The sequence below is a fragment of the Gambusia affinis genome, linkage group LG15, assembly GCF_019740435.1.
Source record: "Gambusia affinis linkage group LG15, SWU_Gaff_1.0, whole genome shotgun sequence".
NCBI lineage: Eukaryota > Metazoa > Chordata > Actinopteri > Cyprinodontiformes > Poeciliidae > Gambusia > Gambusia affinis.
The window spans coordinates 19358477-19374646 of record NC_057882.1 but is presented as its reverse complement, the minus strand read 5'-3'; the positions used below and the strand labels follow the sequence as shown (position 1 = coordinate 19374646).

The 16170-nt window shown below is 38.4% G+C and overlaps 1 long non-coding RNA gene across 3 annotated transcripts in view; it reads right to left on the bottom strand.

The window, feature by feature from the left end:
• The window catches only part of LOC122844308, a 51843-nt gene extending 37331 nt beyond the window's left edge, over positions 1-14512 (bottom strand). For all 3 annotated transcript variants that reach the window (XR_006372860.1, XR_006372862.1, XR_006372861.1), the window contains exon 1: positions 14282-14512. This is a non-coding gene — a long non-coding RNA (uncharacterized LOC122844308). The remainder of the gene's footprint in view (positions 1-14281) is intronic.
• Between the last annotated feature and the right edge of the window lie 1658 nt (positions 14513-16170).

Below are 16170 nucleotides of genomic sequence, written 5' to 3'. Positions count from 1 at the left end.
AAATTTTTATTTGATAAAATAATTGATGTTATGTGCTTTATTCCAAAAATAAAAATGTCTAGATTAGATTAGAAATTAGTCAAGAGGGAAATATCTGACCAATGAAAAAGAAAACTATTTCAAAATATTTTAATGCCATGAAATAACATGTAAATAATATATGTAAGTTTAAGCTAAAATGCAGATGTAATAAAAATATCTCGTCTTTCTCTGTGCATGGTTGCCAATGAGATGATTAGTTAATTAAAAACTAAACCAAACAGAAACTTTTTGTGTGTGAGTAAAAGACAAGAGGAGCTCAGACTGGACTTGGGTCTGGCTGGTGGGCCTCTAATCCTGGAGGACAAAAAAAAAAGGAAGAAAAAAGAAAAACCGGCACATCCACCGAGACAAATCACGTTTGATGGACGCCCGCTGTTAGATCCAAAAGCAGCGGTTCGGTCTGTGAGGCCCATTGTGTCGGAGGAACCCTGAGAAGGAAACACGCTCAAAATTTATTAGAAGCGCGGCTCCTCAAATACGATATTAATTCACGGACAGCGCAGTGAATGCAGATAATCCTAATCCAATCGGAGGAGTGAATCAGTGACGTCGCAGAGCCGAGACGCTGCTTTTAGGTGTTTTAGCTTCTCACAGAAAAAACAAACAGAAAAATAATGAAAATGGGGAAACATTTTTTTCCATATAAAAAAATTTAAAAATTCCTTTTTTATTTTATTATTGTTATTTTTTTAAAATCCTCTTTGCAGATTTCCTTTTTAAAAATGTTGCAAATTCAAGATGAAAAGACATTTCGAAATCTGTAAGGTGAAGATATATAATTTAAATATCTTCTAACTATCTTTAAAAAAAAATTGACATTGGATTTTTAGGTCTGTTAACTTAATCTTAATGGAATAAGAAAAAAAGGGTTTTCAGGATAAGGAGGGGAAAAAAATACGATGCAACGTTGCCGTCTGGCAGGAATTCAGTGCTGCAGTTTGTGTGTAACAGATGCTTGCAGTGGTAGAAAATGTTCCTGAGAGCTCAGGACCAGCAGACTGTGGTGAGGAGGATTATGAGCGTCTCCGTGTTTATCTCTGGTGTCCATATGTGAGGATATATTGGTGTTTTGCGGTGGTGCCCTGGGCTCTGTGGTCAGATGGAGGAGGCTGGCCGGTGCGTTCGAGTCAGCTCGGGGTCAGTCCAAACACTGGCAGCTATTCATGGACAGATCAAGTTGATGTGGGATTCTTCTGCCCCTCATTTCCATATGAATGTAGATATGCTAAAGTAAAAAAAAAAAAAAAAAAAGCAAGATCCTCGTCCCTGAGCCACAGACGGCTGAGAAAACAAGCATTTGCCAGGAGGAATCTGCATCTATTCCCATGGCAAATAAATACACTGGCATGTTAAATATAATGATGAGAAAGGAGGAAAAACAGATTTTACACATAAAATTAATCTTTGTTTTGCATCATAAATTATTCAAAGTCGACGCTGTCAGCCTAGCGGGCCCGGGGTCACAATACAAACACATTGGGATATAGTGAGACGCGTCGCTGTGAATGGGCACGCACACAAGAACAGGCTGCATCCCAGCCAGCCGGTATAAAGGCTTGAGCCAGACAAAGAGTCTGTCCTCAAAGACAAACAGCAGGAAGCACGAAACCCAGAATGAACGTGATGTAGAGACGCCGGCATCAAGCAGCCCGTGAAGCATGAAGCCATGTTGGTGAGGCGGCGGTGGACTGAAACACACGCAGATTAAAAACCAAAACAAATAGTGGAGATCTGCATACCCTGGATGTCCTGTATCCTGCCTGCTACCTGGCGCGGTCGGGCCGGAGGGAGCCGTGTCGACGACGCACCGTCACGTGTTTGTGCCCGGGATTCGGGGCGGCCATGGGCCTCCGTACGCAGACGGACGACCTGGAGCGCGCCTATTGTTGCGGTCCATCGCTTGGCTCACAGACAAACCTCCGTGGCCTTTGGTTGTTTAAAGATGAGCTCAAACCGAGAGCAAGGGGACCATCTATTACGGGGAGCACTGAGGGGAGGGGACACACACAGACCCCCAAACGGGGGTAACTCTCAGACAGCCAGGTTTATAGCTGCAGATGAGGATCACTGCATTCTGAGGAGCAACCTCTGTCTTGTACAGATACAAATGATCTGTACAAGACAGAGAAGAAATACACCAGAAATCAATCATTTTAAAATGTAGCTAGGTGTAAAAAAAACAAACAGTGGAGTTAATTTGCTTGATAACACAGAAACACTGCAAAAAGAATGAGTTATTTAGCATTCCCTGAGATCCAATCTTCGTCTTATAATTACAAAATCTATACTTATAAGAACCTTTGATTACAGCCAGCACAACAAATCATTTAAAATAATACTTATCAAAAAACTATCAGAGATATAGATTATAATGGCATTTACTTAGCATAGGTATACTAGCATTTACCTCAAAATTTCGCACTTGTATGTGCATGATAACGTTTATCTATTACAGATGTAAAGTGTGATGTGACCATTTTGATGCAGATGAAAAACTAAAATCAGACCAAAATGTTTTGTAATGTTTGAATAAAAATGTCTTTTTGGATGGAATATCAAACTGGGCTAGGATAACTGATTAAACATTGAGAATCTTTCTAGCTAGTACCAATTATGTAGAAATACAAGTCAAAGTCAACTTTCTCAATAAGTACACTTGTTTTATCCATGCTATATTACATTCTGTCATTACAGAGCATTATTTGTCATTAAGTTCAATCAGAATTCAAATGTAAAAACCAGAAAGACTAAAAAGATACAAAGAAACAGAACCCTAAAGGCCGGTTGGATCTGCTTTGGAGAAGGCTGGATTTGGATCTGGACATTAGAGACTTCATTTTAGGGGAGTCTCCAACCCCGGTCCTCGAAAACTACTGTCCACCAGGTTTTAGATGCAACCCTGCTCCAACACAGCTGAATCAAATGAATGTCTAATAACCAGGCCTTTTTCAAACCTGAAGAGGTAATTCAATCATTTTATTTGTGTGTGCAGGACAGTTGATCTTGAGGGCTAGGGTTGGAGATGCCTGCTGCAGAGGTCCTTCAAGTTGACTGGAAATATTTCCAAACACAAATGTGTTTCTCTTGCATAAAAAAGAAAAGTGTAGGCGCCTTTTTTCAGCCAGGTGGCCGATGTCACACAGCAATACGAGTCCATGAACTTCTTCTTTTTTGTGGTTTGCACCAGTGGCAACTTCCAGGTGTTGATTATTTGATGCAAAAAAAGGGTTTCCATTGCAGTTTTGCAAACTTAACCAATTTTGATATGGCTGGAAAAAACCCACCTCATCCTAGCAACAAAACTTTTAGTTGAAAAACATTTTTCTTTGGAAATTGCAGTGCTTCCATTAACCAAATGTATTCTCAAAATGTCAAATTGCTCAATTATAGGGTCAATGGGAATACATGTAGTGCTTCACTTTCTCTTGCATCTCAGTGAAAGACCTTAAACTGCAGTATCGACTTTCCAACCGTAAAACCTTGGCTCACCTTGATACCGGTAACTAGTGGTAAGAGGAACTCAAGAAATATTAGACTTTTTCTTTTCTTTTCACTTTAAGTCACAATGTGTGTCTATCCTGAGTGGCTCGCTCTCCTCTGCCAGCTATCCAAACAGAGAGAACGTGACATCACTTCTGCAACATCTCCAAGATACGCTTGAGGCTCTCCATGCAGCAGGTTCAACGAATGAACCTGCTGAACCGTTCTAACGTTAGTTTACGTCTAACGTTCACTACCGGCCCTTACGAAGGCCTCCCAAAACACATGCTGCAGATCATAACAAGGAGACTGTGATACAGAACTTTAATTTTCCGTCCACAGCACAGCCGCATTCTGCTGACATTAATTTGGTGTTAGAGAGAGGTAACTGACTGCTTACACTGGACGTTGATCTAAAGAACAATATGGCTCCAGCACACGTCCCATCCAGAGCGCACCTACAGAAATAAAGACGACAAGCCCCAGTGGGAGTACACAGAGACATAAATCCCTTTCAGGCAGAGTACATCAATTCATGCTTGTCATCGTTTGAGCATATTTTATTACACTTTCACAAAATCACACCCGTTGCCCTACAGCTAACATGAAACAGAAATTGAGGGTTTTGACTCCATGTTAGAAAGTTGGCAAAGATGGAACAAGTGGGCTGATTGTTCCTTAAAAGAGGATTCCAGTATAAATCTATCACCTAGAACAGGAAAAACAGGAGCTTCTGACACAAACCTATAGGACTTAGGAAGAAAACGAAGGCTGAGGGTTGAAGGAGATGAGAAAAAAAAAAAATCAGCGGTTCACCATGTGGCCCACAATCTATTCATTGCTCCCGTTTAATTTCTTTTGGGTGCATAATCCTTTCAGTTTCAATGGCAAATTTAACAGTCCCCAAGGCCTAAGCACCAGACTGGTCAATACAAAACCAGACAACTAATTACTGAGCGCACCGTGCTCTCCTCTGCCCCCTCCTCTCTTTTTCTTCCTTTTTTCTCTCCTTCGTTCCTCTTCTCACTCCAGCAGCTGTGGGGATCATGTACACAAGAGCAGCAGTCAGCCAGTATTAGGTTTCCACTTCCCAGATCTCCCTTAAAAGCTTGTCCCATAATGGCCCTTCAGTCACACAAACACGCATAGGGTTTCATCTGAAAAATGACGCACACCGTGGGACAGGGACATGCGAGCGGTGATGTTCACTTCAGTCATTTGAAAGATTTTTAAAGCACATTTCAGTTTGATTCTCTTTTGCTTTTAGTTAACCTTTTGGGTGTCAATTAATTTTTTCAAGATTTAAACTTCAAAAATACAGAAACCTCTTTCCGGGAGACAAAAACATAGATGTTCCTGATGTCGAGCAGTTAAGTAGCTGCTTTAAGAGCATGTAATTACCACATAATTGACACCTTGTTTTAAAGTAATAAACATGGTTACAACCTGACAAGCTGTTTGGCTCATAAAAAACACGCAGACCTGACCTACACCTGAGAGTCAGGAGCCAGTGTCGCTGAAAACAGCAGTCCTTTAATCAGAAAGTTTGTTGACATTAAATATATGACAAGGAAACCATTTCGATTAATGAACTTAGTTAACTGATTTAATTAAATAAGCGAGTGATGTTTAAGAAAATAAAATAAAAAAACTGCACTGTCCAACAAATGTCAGACAGTATTAAAGTGTTTTCCCTTTATTACCTTAAAGTAAACATTTTTAGATACTGAGTAAAACCAAATTATGATTTAATCCCAACTGCTTCAGCCGGAGAAGGTCAGCCTCCCTGAGGAGGTGATGTCTGGGTCTCTCCTGGCAACAACACACTCAAAACAGAGAACTCAATATATTCGTTGTTTTATACAATAGATTTTATTAAAATAAATAGCACATTTTGCATTTTTTATAGAAAAAATCTCTGGGTTGAATAAAATTCAGACTAAACTGAAATACTGTAAATTTGAGCTGGAACTCAAATTGAATATCTGTTTTCAATACATCTCCATTAATGTTTTGTTGTCTAGAAAAATGAACAGAATTTACTAAAATTGAATTGTAATGAGATTATTATTAACAGGACTGGGTATTGTTGGAGTTTATATCCCAACAAACATTACATGAGTTACAATTTTTTTAGGGATGAATCGATTATTGGAATAATTGTCAACAAGTTAAGTTGTCAATTAACCATTAAATGGTGTATACAAACTCTAAAAGCTTTATTAGTTGAAAAACACAGTTAGAAGCAAAATTGTACATTTATATTTAAAATAAAAATAGCTTCCTGAAACTCAAGTGGCCTAGTTTTAGATTCAAATGGTTCAAATCCTATAAAAATATACATCTCCTATTAAGCACCTTTTGCTATTAAATTATTAATTTGTTATCAGATCAGCCTTTTACTCTATTGGTATTAAGTCAAAGTATTTTTTTTTTAGCTAAAATGCATCCTTTACTAAAAAAATTAAACAACCAAACAATCACTTAAAGGAATGTTATTGCATTTTAGGCAATAAGATTTTTATTTCCTTATTTAAAAAGGAATTAAATTATTTGTTTATTTGCATTTTTTTTTATGTATTACTAAAATTGTATTAAGAAGGCTTAAGTGATTAAATTAAAAATTTGAAGAATGTGGCTTTTTTTCAATCAGAACAATCGATTATGAAAATAATTGTTAGTTGCGGCCCTATAATTTAAAAATGCACATTCTCAGATGTTAGTGAGATGTTATTTTATTGGCAATTTTAAGAAACACATCATAATAATGGAGTTGATTCCTATAAAACGAAGTCTTAACTCCTCTGACAACCCAAGTGGATGTACGTGGTGCATGGGACCTGCAGCGCAGCCTTTAGTGCAGATAAGAAAGAATGTATCCTGTGCTTCCCGTGAGTAAACACCACGGCTGTGACAATGATAACACAGTCATGATAGCATGCTTGCTGTTAGCCCAGCCCCACGTTTGGTGGCTGCTGTCCTGAGCTTTGCAGGGATCCTCTGTAAACAGATGCACTGTCGGGGCTTTGATCATGACCCAAGCACACACCAGCAGCCACTAATTTGCTGATGGGTTTAAAAACTCCCCCAGTTAAGATCACTTCCCTCAGATAATGGGAAGAGTTGCCCCCCGGTGACCTGAGTGGAGTGTCCTTTGTCTCACTCCTAATGTTTGACTTAGACCATTGTGTCTGCATTATCCACCACCCTGCCCCCCCAATAACAGCCAAGCTGCATCACGCCACACCACCCTCAGAACGGAAACGCTAAATGTATGGACGCCATTTCCCTGCATGCTCAGAGCTGTACCCTTCACTCTCTCCCCCCAGCACAGAGTTTGTGTGTCCACAAAAGGCAGAGCTGTTTAAAACGATACAAAGGGAGTCATGTGGGACGGACTCACACACACACACACACTCACAGGTTCACAAAGAAGTCCTGCAACCCATTGGTTTGCAAAAAAGGAGGACAAACTCCTGTTTGCTCAAAGAGAAGCAGACAAATTGATCATGATCTCTTGACCCAAGTAGCAGGCAGCTGTCCAAAACAAACATCTCCGAGATTGCTCAAACACAAAATGAGATAAATCCCTCAGAATAAAACACTTATTGGATTGTTCTGAAAATAAACAATGTCAGCACAATTTGAAATTAAATCTGTCAAATGACCCAACATTCAGAAGGCAGGTTTGTTCCATGCACCTTGCAGTAACCTCAGTTACAGATGCTGTATTAGAACAAGTAGATTCGGTAAGAGACACCTGCAGAAAACTCTTAACTCCACATAAGCCGCATTTCCAGCAACGTTTTTTATGTGCATTTTGAAGGATTGCATCGAACAAAGATTGACAGAAACGGCAAAATTTTGCAAAATGTTGGCTTGGGGTGGTGTTAGGCTTTTCCAACAACAACAACAAAGAACAGTTAATGCACTAAGAGGGCAACAGAAACACCTTCTGCCAAAATATTCTGAGGTAACGAACGCTCCCATCCTCTGGTAGGTCAAAATGCAAACCTCCAGCTCAGAGGGACGGACTCTTTCTATTTTTCTGAGATGTGTGGTCCGTGCTAGATTGTGGTGTTTATTATGTTTATTTAATGTCAACATCTGATGAAATTATGCCTAATTTGCAATTTCCTTTAGTGTAACATTTTAAAAGTTTGCTCAAAATTGGATGGAATCGTAGCTAGAGCTAATTAAGGTCTAACTGGTCCAGTTGTTTCATTTTCCTCCTCCACCTTAGGGATGTAAAGCTGAACCATTTTCTCAATTATTTTGAGACCAAAGACTGAAACATTAATACTGCTCATCTGTTTCCAAGCTTTTAACAAAATACTGTCCACAGAAAAAAATATAATCACAGGATTTTAATTGAAAACAAGAACAGAAATAAAGCTTTTTTAAATCTCTTGTTCTATGCTTCTGTGTGCATCATAAAGAAATGGATCTCTGGTAATGGGTCAGCCTCATTTAAAATCCTGACATCATCATCATCATCAACCCACTTGGGGCATTTTATGCTCGCATTCGATCCTGTTTGTGGATTTGTGTGTGTGCAAATAAAAGGCTCTGGGTCAATTTGCCCCTTCACCAATTCCTAACCCTGTTTTGTCCCAACCTTTTTCGATTTTGTCCCCATAAACAAATGATTTCTCAGCATGGCATTGACGCTATATATCAGTTTATTTTTTTAGTGATTGATCATTTTCCTAAATGATGGAAATAGGGGCCAAAACTTCAGGAAAATGGAAAAAGGTCAAAACAGGTGAAAGCAGGCAGCAGTTCTGGTGGCGGACAACATGACGACTTTGGATCATGTCATATTCAATAAATTACAATATTCGTCCAGATTAATCTAATTTTTCAGATTAAAAGTAACTTTTGAAAAGGACAACCTTTAAGCAGGTATCAACATACTTTTTATTAAGCCCACATTTCTTTTTGCATAAATAGCATTTCATTCATCCAATGTAATATTCTAATTTTAAATGCCACGTTTTTATTAGCTGTAAGCAGAAAATCTTCATGATTAAATAGAAATGAAGAATTTGAATCATCCATCTGTGTGCAATTAACCTATAAAGTGCTTAACTTGGTAATAAAGTTCCTGAAATAAAAAGATTTTTCAATAACATTTTAATTTATTGAATGAGTCTCTATAGTGATTGTTCCACAGACTGCTCAGTCTTACTTTACTCAATTTCCTTTGACTTATGCAACAGAGTGTGCATAAGAGTATGCACTTTGTCTTTTTGCTTACCTTCAAATGAAAATACAGTTTTTGTGTTTGGCAAATATTACGAACCAACTGTATTTGACTCAAGTTGGCAAAAGATGAAACTCTTCTCATAATCATCCTTTGATTTAAATGGAACATTGTGTATTTTATCTTTAATAACTACACAAGCAAATTGTTATTTCTACTGCAAGAAAATCTGTATAAGATCATTTTACCGTCACCCATCCCTACTTTGCAATGTCCTTTTAAATGTTGCCTTAAGAGTAAGAAAAAAGGCTTATTGTGATCAATTGGAACCAATTCAAGACGCAGTCATAGATAATAGATATTCAGAGGAATGCCAAAGACTTGGCCTAACATCATTAAAAATTAAATAACAACCAATCTATGATCATTATCATCTGTCATTAGTTAAGTGCTGAAGACAAACCATCAGAGTATCGAGTTCTTACTTTTGTTTTCACCAAAAGAGTGAAGGTTAAACAGTGTTTATGATTCATGACTTGCTCCAAGAAGATAGATTTCGAAACAGAACATGTAAGAACGTATCTTGGAGTTTCACTGAGAGGCCCTGCAATGGTGCAGCGACCTCTTTGTCTCTGCATTTCGCTAGGAATGGGTTAACATCTGGCCACATTACAGCATCCCATTTTTCCCTGATTAGCTCTAAGAATTTATCAGCAGATCAATTACTGCTAAATCTTTTTGTTTCATTAATACATCAAACTGTAAATGCATCAACATGTGGCATATTCTCCGATGATATGACAGTAGTCAGTAAAGTTAGGGACATGGGCTTTGCAGGAATGATCTTGCAACCCCTTCTTTGGACTCAAAACAACAATGATCAAATTCAAATAAAGTTCACACGAATCAGGTGTAGATGTCATAGACCTCAAAATATGCAAATCAACTGAAAGCTAAATCAGTATGCTGGAGAAAATCATAATTACTAAATCCTCATAAGGTGGAGTGAGAATGTGAAGGATGATATTCAAAACTAAAATTAAACTATGAAAACAAAGTTAAACTACAGTGGCAAAAAATAAATAAAAAAAATGGATAGTACAGAAACTAAAGGAGTGCCAACTATTCCACTTACCATGGTTAACACTGTCTAGGACTACAGTTAGCAAGCTACAAGCAGCATGTCTATTATTACAGCTGATGGGTAACCCAAGCAGATTAGCCTCAAGAATAAAAGCTACTATTAGATCTTGAGTCTAAAATGTCCAGAATAACAAAAAGGATTAATAATTAGTGCAATAAGTTTGGGTACTCATTAGGTATCATTCTAGGTTTTTGTCACAAAGTCTAAATAACTAAATAAATATTGGACCACAATACCCCATGCTATATTATTTAAACCAAAGTTGTAAATGTTGCTTTTGTGTTTTAAATGTAAATCATCAAATTTACATTTTTGTTTGAAATATCAAATTGAATTTATTGCATTGTTCTTACATGTGACCCAATACCTCCTGGTCAGTTTTATGCAAGTTGTTAAAGACACGAAGTACCCAGTGCACTATTTAGACTTCTAATCATTTTAATGCCAGTGTTGGATACATAAGACATTAAAGTTTTCATTTTTTAAAATGCAATTTAAACTTCCAGATTCCTTTATCAGAGTCAAAGTTTGTTGACTTTTTCCACGTCTCTATATAACTTCCTGACATTACTCAGTCTTTTATAACAATCCACAACCCAACTTACCTGGGACAAACTTAAAAGAAAAAGAAACCGAAGATTTACAGACTTTCCTAAAAGAAATAATGGAGTGTTGGACGATTCTTGTAGATAAACTGTGTATATGAAACATAGTTTACTGTTTGGACTTATTCCCACACAAATCTCTTATGTAACTTTGCTCAATCTTTAGGACTCTTACAAATATTATAGATAGACAACTAGGACGTTTTGAAATGCGTAATTAGGGGTTAGAAAAAGAAACAAACGTGTATTTATTTGTATTACTTTATGATTCATGTCTTGTCTTGTCACATGGACCTTTTAATGAGCAGCCATCTTTCTGTCTGTAATAATATAATAATAACACCTTCAGATTTTAGGTGTGTTGAAAATCTCCACCTCAACACACCCAAAGTGGATTTAGGTTATTTTACTTTAAATATTAGCAGCATGAAAAATGATCAAATGTCCCTCCTCCTTCTCCTCCTCCGTCTCTTGACAACATAATTAAAACCGAGCCAGTGACTGGGGTTAGCATTATCAGGGCTACATGCTCAGCGGTTTTCTTGGCTCAAACTGAGTGAACTTGGCCGCTCTCTTAAACAGTGTGAAATTCAAAATTAGGCTAGCCTCCCAGCATGATCTTCCAACAATCTAAAGCAGAAATATTATCAAAATTACACATCAGAACGTTGTTGTTTGAACTTTGTGGCAATCAACACTAAAAACAGGTTGTGCTTTAAGTGTGTTACAGATGGTTGTGAAGGCTAGAGAGGCCCACTTATTTCATTTACATGCACTCTTGTAATATGATCAGCGCCCGAGTAAGACAATACCCAGATTGGGACTCTCATACAAACATCCTAACAATGTTATCTTAGTTGCATTATGGTTGTAATGGAAGTATGCACAACTAGATTTACAGTGATGGATAACCCATTGATTTTTAAAAGACTTTCAGCATACAGTATATAGAACATACAGAACACGATACAGGAAGATGACGCTTTTACAATCTACAAGTGGAAAAGATCTCCGTCAACAACTGGCGCAACTTGTATGAATGTATTGAAGTAATAAGAGGTATAGTTTGAACAAAAATCATCACTCCGACATGCTCAGTGAAAGGAAGAAAAGCTCTGGAGCAGGAAACAGTGAAGCGTAACTACTGTTTCTCTGCTGGTTGAGTGGCAGTAAGGGAAAACCACTTCCTATTTCCTGAAGCCTTCCGATCCTGCCCGCTTCTGAGTTTCTGTTTTCATCCTCAATGCCACCTGTGCCATTCAGATGTCAGCAGCAGCCCGACAACTAATAAATCACTGCTGCTAAGTGAGCTTTTCCTTTTTACTGCTTGCACACAACAACTGGGCTAATTTATAACCAGACGAGGCATGAGGCAAAGGCTAAAACTGGCTGTGGGGGTCAGAGGGGTTATCTGACAAGTCTACGCTTGGTGTGAAGGACAAAAAGCTGCTGCGATCTTCTGTATGCACACATACACTTTCTCAAGAGTTGAAAAACATGTTTGCTCCTTTCAGATTGGACAACTATTTTATTTAGAAAATTAAATAAAGCCAAAGTTCTAGATTCAACTTTTTCCAATTGATATGGACAGATTCTGAGTGAGGAATGTGACTCAGAGTAGGGAAAGGCATTTATTGTACTGGTTATAATAATTTTTTAATAATTATTCTGAGTGAGAATTTTGATAGTGCTTGTATATGAATAATGTTCGTATAACTTTTTTTTGTCACTCTTCTATGAGTGCAGTGAAAAAAAAGTACTGCAGAAAATTGCAGTACTTCATGTATCTTGTGTCCTGAAGCACTATTCAATAATCTGTTCTGATTTTGTACTTTTCTGTTTGTTTGTTTTTTTCAAAGCAAATTTTATGTTTTGAATTTTGACATAATCCATCACAAAAAAAAGTCTGCAAGGGATTTTTAACCGTCATTTTTATCCATAGTACAATAAATACCACAAAATACACTGGTAAACTTTTAAGTCTGTATCACCCATTCCTAACTGAGAAAATATAGTATTTCTTTTTCTCAGTGCTGAGTAAGCAGTTTGTGGTTTTTAGCAGGAACAGTTGGAGCAGAAAGAGGAGCCACCTCTATTAAAAGTGCAACTTTTTGACAGCAAACTTCACGAATCCTCATGACGACGGCCTACTGTTCTGCTGCTTCATTATACTGTGACCTACATGCTCAAAATAGAGAACTAGATTCTGCAGTAGACATTGTGTCTGTGTCTATAAAAGAGCTGTGCTGTTGACTGAGATCCAGCACACACACACACACACACACACAAAAAAAAAATCCCCAGCATCATTTAAATAAGGCAAATTAAAAACAAGGGCACAATTAGCTGAAATTACAGCTTGACAGCACCGTCCACAAAAGAAATATGCTCACAATTGCAAGTCAAGACATTTAATTCCCATGTTGCTGCCATGTCTAATGACAAGAGGGCGCGAGGGAGGTAGAGGATGAATCAGACAGAGACGGGGTCTGATTTCTTCAACGAGACGAGAGAGAGAGACAGAAAGAAAGAGAGAGAGAGGTCAAAACCCGCCAACAGCCACTGAGCCACCAAGGTGAAGCACATAAATCACTACACTAAAGTTCAGCAGCTGACCAAAATCACTTCACTTTCTCATTGCATTCACGCAAAGTGAGGATGGTTGAGAAGTTTCTCACAGGTGAGGTTAAACTAAAAGAGCAAAGGAATAAACAAGTCTAGAAATGGTGACGTTTAGCAAATGTTTCTGAATTTTAAAACTGTAGTTTTATCTGCCCCGTGCAGAAATAGGAAATTAAAAAAAGTTTGCACATAATTTTGTAAAAAATAAAGAGCTAATTCAAGATTTTAGAAATGCACAGAAACTAAATAAACATAAAATACTAAATGCAACATTTCATTGTCAAATAAATACATAGTTCAAAATGTACTATAAAGATGCACAGAGTGCTGCTGAGGTATCCTTTAGATTTATCACATAAAAGGCTCATTCAGGGAGCCTGCAGAGAAATGTTCATCTGCAACTGCAGCAAGATCTACCAATATCTACTTCAGCTTTCTGCAGGAAGCAGACAGTAGTCTTAATAATCCGTTACATTTCATTTCAGCAACGCCACCAGAAAAATTCTACAACCCTGAAGCATTTCAACAAAGGCCGACCAAACCCAGATCGGCGCTCAGCCGACAGGGCTTCACAACTCTGAAACTTTTGTAGATTTCTGCATTAAAAACAAGTGAGCAAACAATTTGTTTTCAGAGATGCTTAGTTTACAATTGTGAAATATGTAAATTCTCTAGATCTTGTCCTCATTTATTAAAGAAATTGAGAATTTTTTTAGTGTGTGTGTGTGTGTGTTCTATAATTTATATCCGTCACAACTGAGCTTTGGTTAAATTTAATCAGGCAGAAAAGGAAATCTCCTTTACTTCAGCTCCAAATACAAAAGAGACGCTTCAGTGTCAGTGTCACAACTAAAAAAGTTTTTTGGAGCCACCGTGCCATTCTCTTTGACCCCACCAAATTCCCTTCCCCCATATGGCCCCGTTTTCCATCCCCCCCGCATCAGTCCACCTTGACCCTCAAAATTTAAAACTCAACAGCCTCTTACAGCCAGGGGGCGAGAACACCTTTAAACATAAAGTGAAAGACAAGTTCTGTTTAATTATTTTGCCTAAAACAAAACAGCTGTCCAAGACTTTTAAAAAAAAAACCAATTTGCTAGCTATGGAGCCGGGCAGGCAGATGGAGATTCTCACTGACAGAACTTCTGAAAAGTGCTTCACTAGAAACAGAAGAGCACTTACCACATAGTTCCCGACATCTGAGCTCGCAAATGTAAGATTCCTCTCGCTTTATCTCCGATCCGCTTAAATTTTTCGGAGCTTCCATATGGCACCCCCACCCCTCCGACAGGCAGAAAGCATAGACAGCGCGGCAGAGGGAGAGTCAAACACCCCGAGAAGAGAGCGGGAGAGGGAGGGGAGAATTAGCCCTGGTGTGGGGAAGATGGAGGGGATTCTTGCAGCTGTGAAACACCACCACCCCCTCCCCAACCCACCCCGCCTCCCACCCTGTCAGTATCTCCTCAAATTCAATCCTCTTCTCCATGTGTGTCTGCAGCACCGCGGAAAAAGGCTACGGAAACAAAGTGATCTCCTTACATGCAGCCCAGAGAAGGAGGCAGAGGGAGGGTGGGAGCAAGCGAGTGAGAAACATGCGCAGGCAGCGGCGGGGAAAGAAAACAAGCGAGCCGCTAGGAAGGCCGAGGCAGCCGGAGGAGAGCAGCAGGTTCAAGTTTTCAGCGTTTTCTCCACTTTTGTTGTAAAACTTGCCGACTGAGTGGGAGGGAACATGCGCTGGGCTTCTAGGCAAGGAAATAGTCCATAATATCTTCCAGCTTCTTTCACCCCCCCACCCTTCCCCTTCTCCCTCCCTCTTTCTCTCACTCTCTATCACTCTTTCTCTCGCTCCGGTAATAAGCCTGGCTGCTCCAACCCCCCTCCTCCAGGCACTGGAATGCAAAGAGAGGCCCAGTCAGACAAACCCTGGAGTCAGTGCACCTTGACCTTTAGGTCAGATGTAGTGTGTGTGAGCGGCTTGCAACTCTAACTGTGACTGTGTCTGTATATAATTATATACATATATATATATGTGTGTGTTGAGTGGAGGATGGGGGACTAGAGGGGGTTCCTCATGAGATCATGTATCTGTGGTCAGAGAGCCACTTGACACAGATAATTCTGTCAGACACTTACCAGCATTCCACCGGCTGCTGTTACCTTCACATAATACAAGCCTTCCCTCCAACACAATCGCTCCGTTGAAGGGTTCAGGAACATTACTGAATGTTCTCTTTTTTCCTACTTAATAACTCACATCAGCAAGAACAGGCCAATTACGAAGCTATAGGGAGGGACGATATGTTGAATAGAGTCTGCAGTGTTTTTCCGTATTATAGATTTGGTGTCAGATTAATGATGTAATGATGGCTGAGACGTCAGTGTGAACAACTAAAGAAGAGGGACAGTTTTGCATTTTTTTATTTTGAAGTTTTCTTTTAATGTGGTTATATTTTTCATTTCTATCAAACTATTTTTCTGGCCTGATAGAAAGGCTGATGTTTACACATTATAAATGGAAATTTTAAATTAACGAATCTTAATCAATCTTAATTAAACGTACTGGCTTAAGACATAGATTCTAGAAATGGATAAATTCCATAACCAGCTACCTTTGTTTTAGCTACACTGGTTCTGGAGGTGTAATTTCAATTAATTAATTATAAAGATTGCAATGTGTTGAAAATTTTAACCCTTCTAATGAGTTTTTTTTTTTAAAAACATACAAAAGGTTTTCGCCAGAACCTTCGCACTCAGGTGTTTCTGGTACGCCCATAAAACTGATGCACATCCACAAACAACAGTTGACGACAAAGCTGCTTCTCTTGCAGCTTTCTCTTTCTTTAACTTTCCTTTATAAACAATCACCAGAATAAAAATTACATTTTCCAAATTCATTTATCACAGGCATTTTATTTCCCCTTTATACTTATATTCCCTCTTTCCTTATGAATGTAAATCTTCCTTTTAAAAATTCTCAACATCTCCATTGAAGTAATATATGTCAATATTTAGATTTTTAGTTACCATTTTGTCCAAAATATTGAAAAAAAATCGGAGTTGAAGGGCTTTTT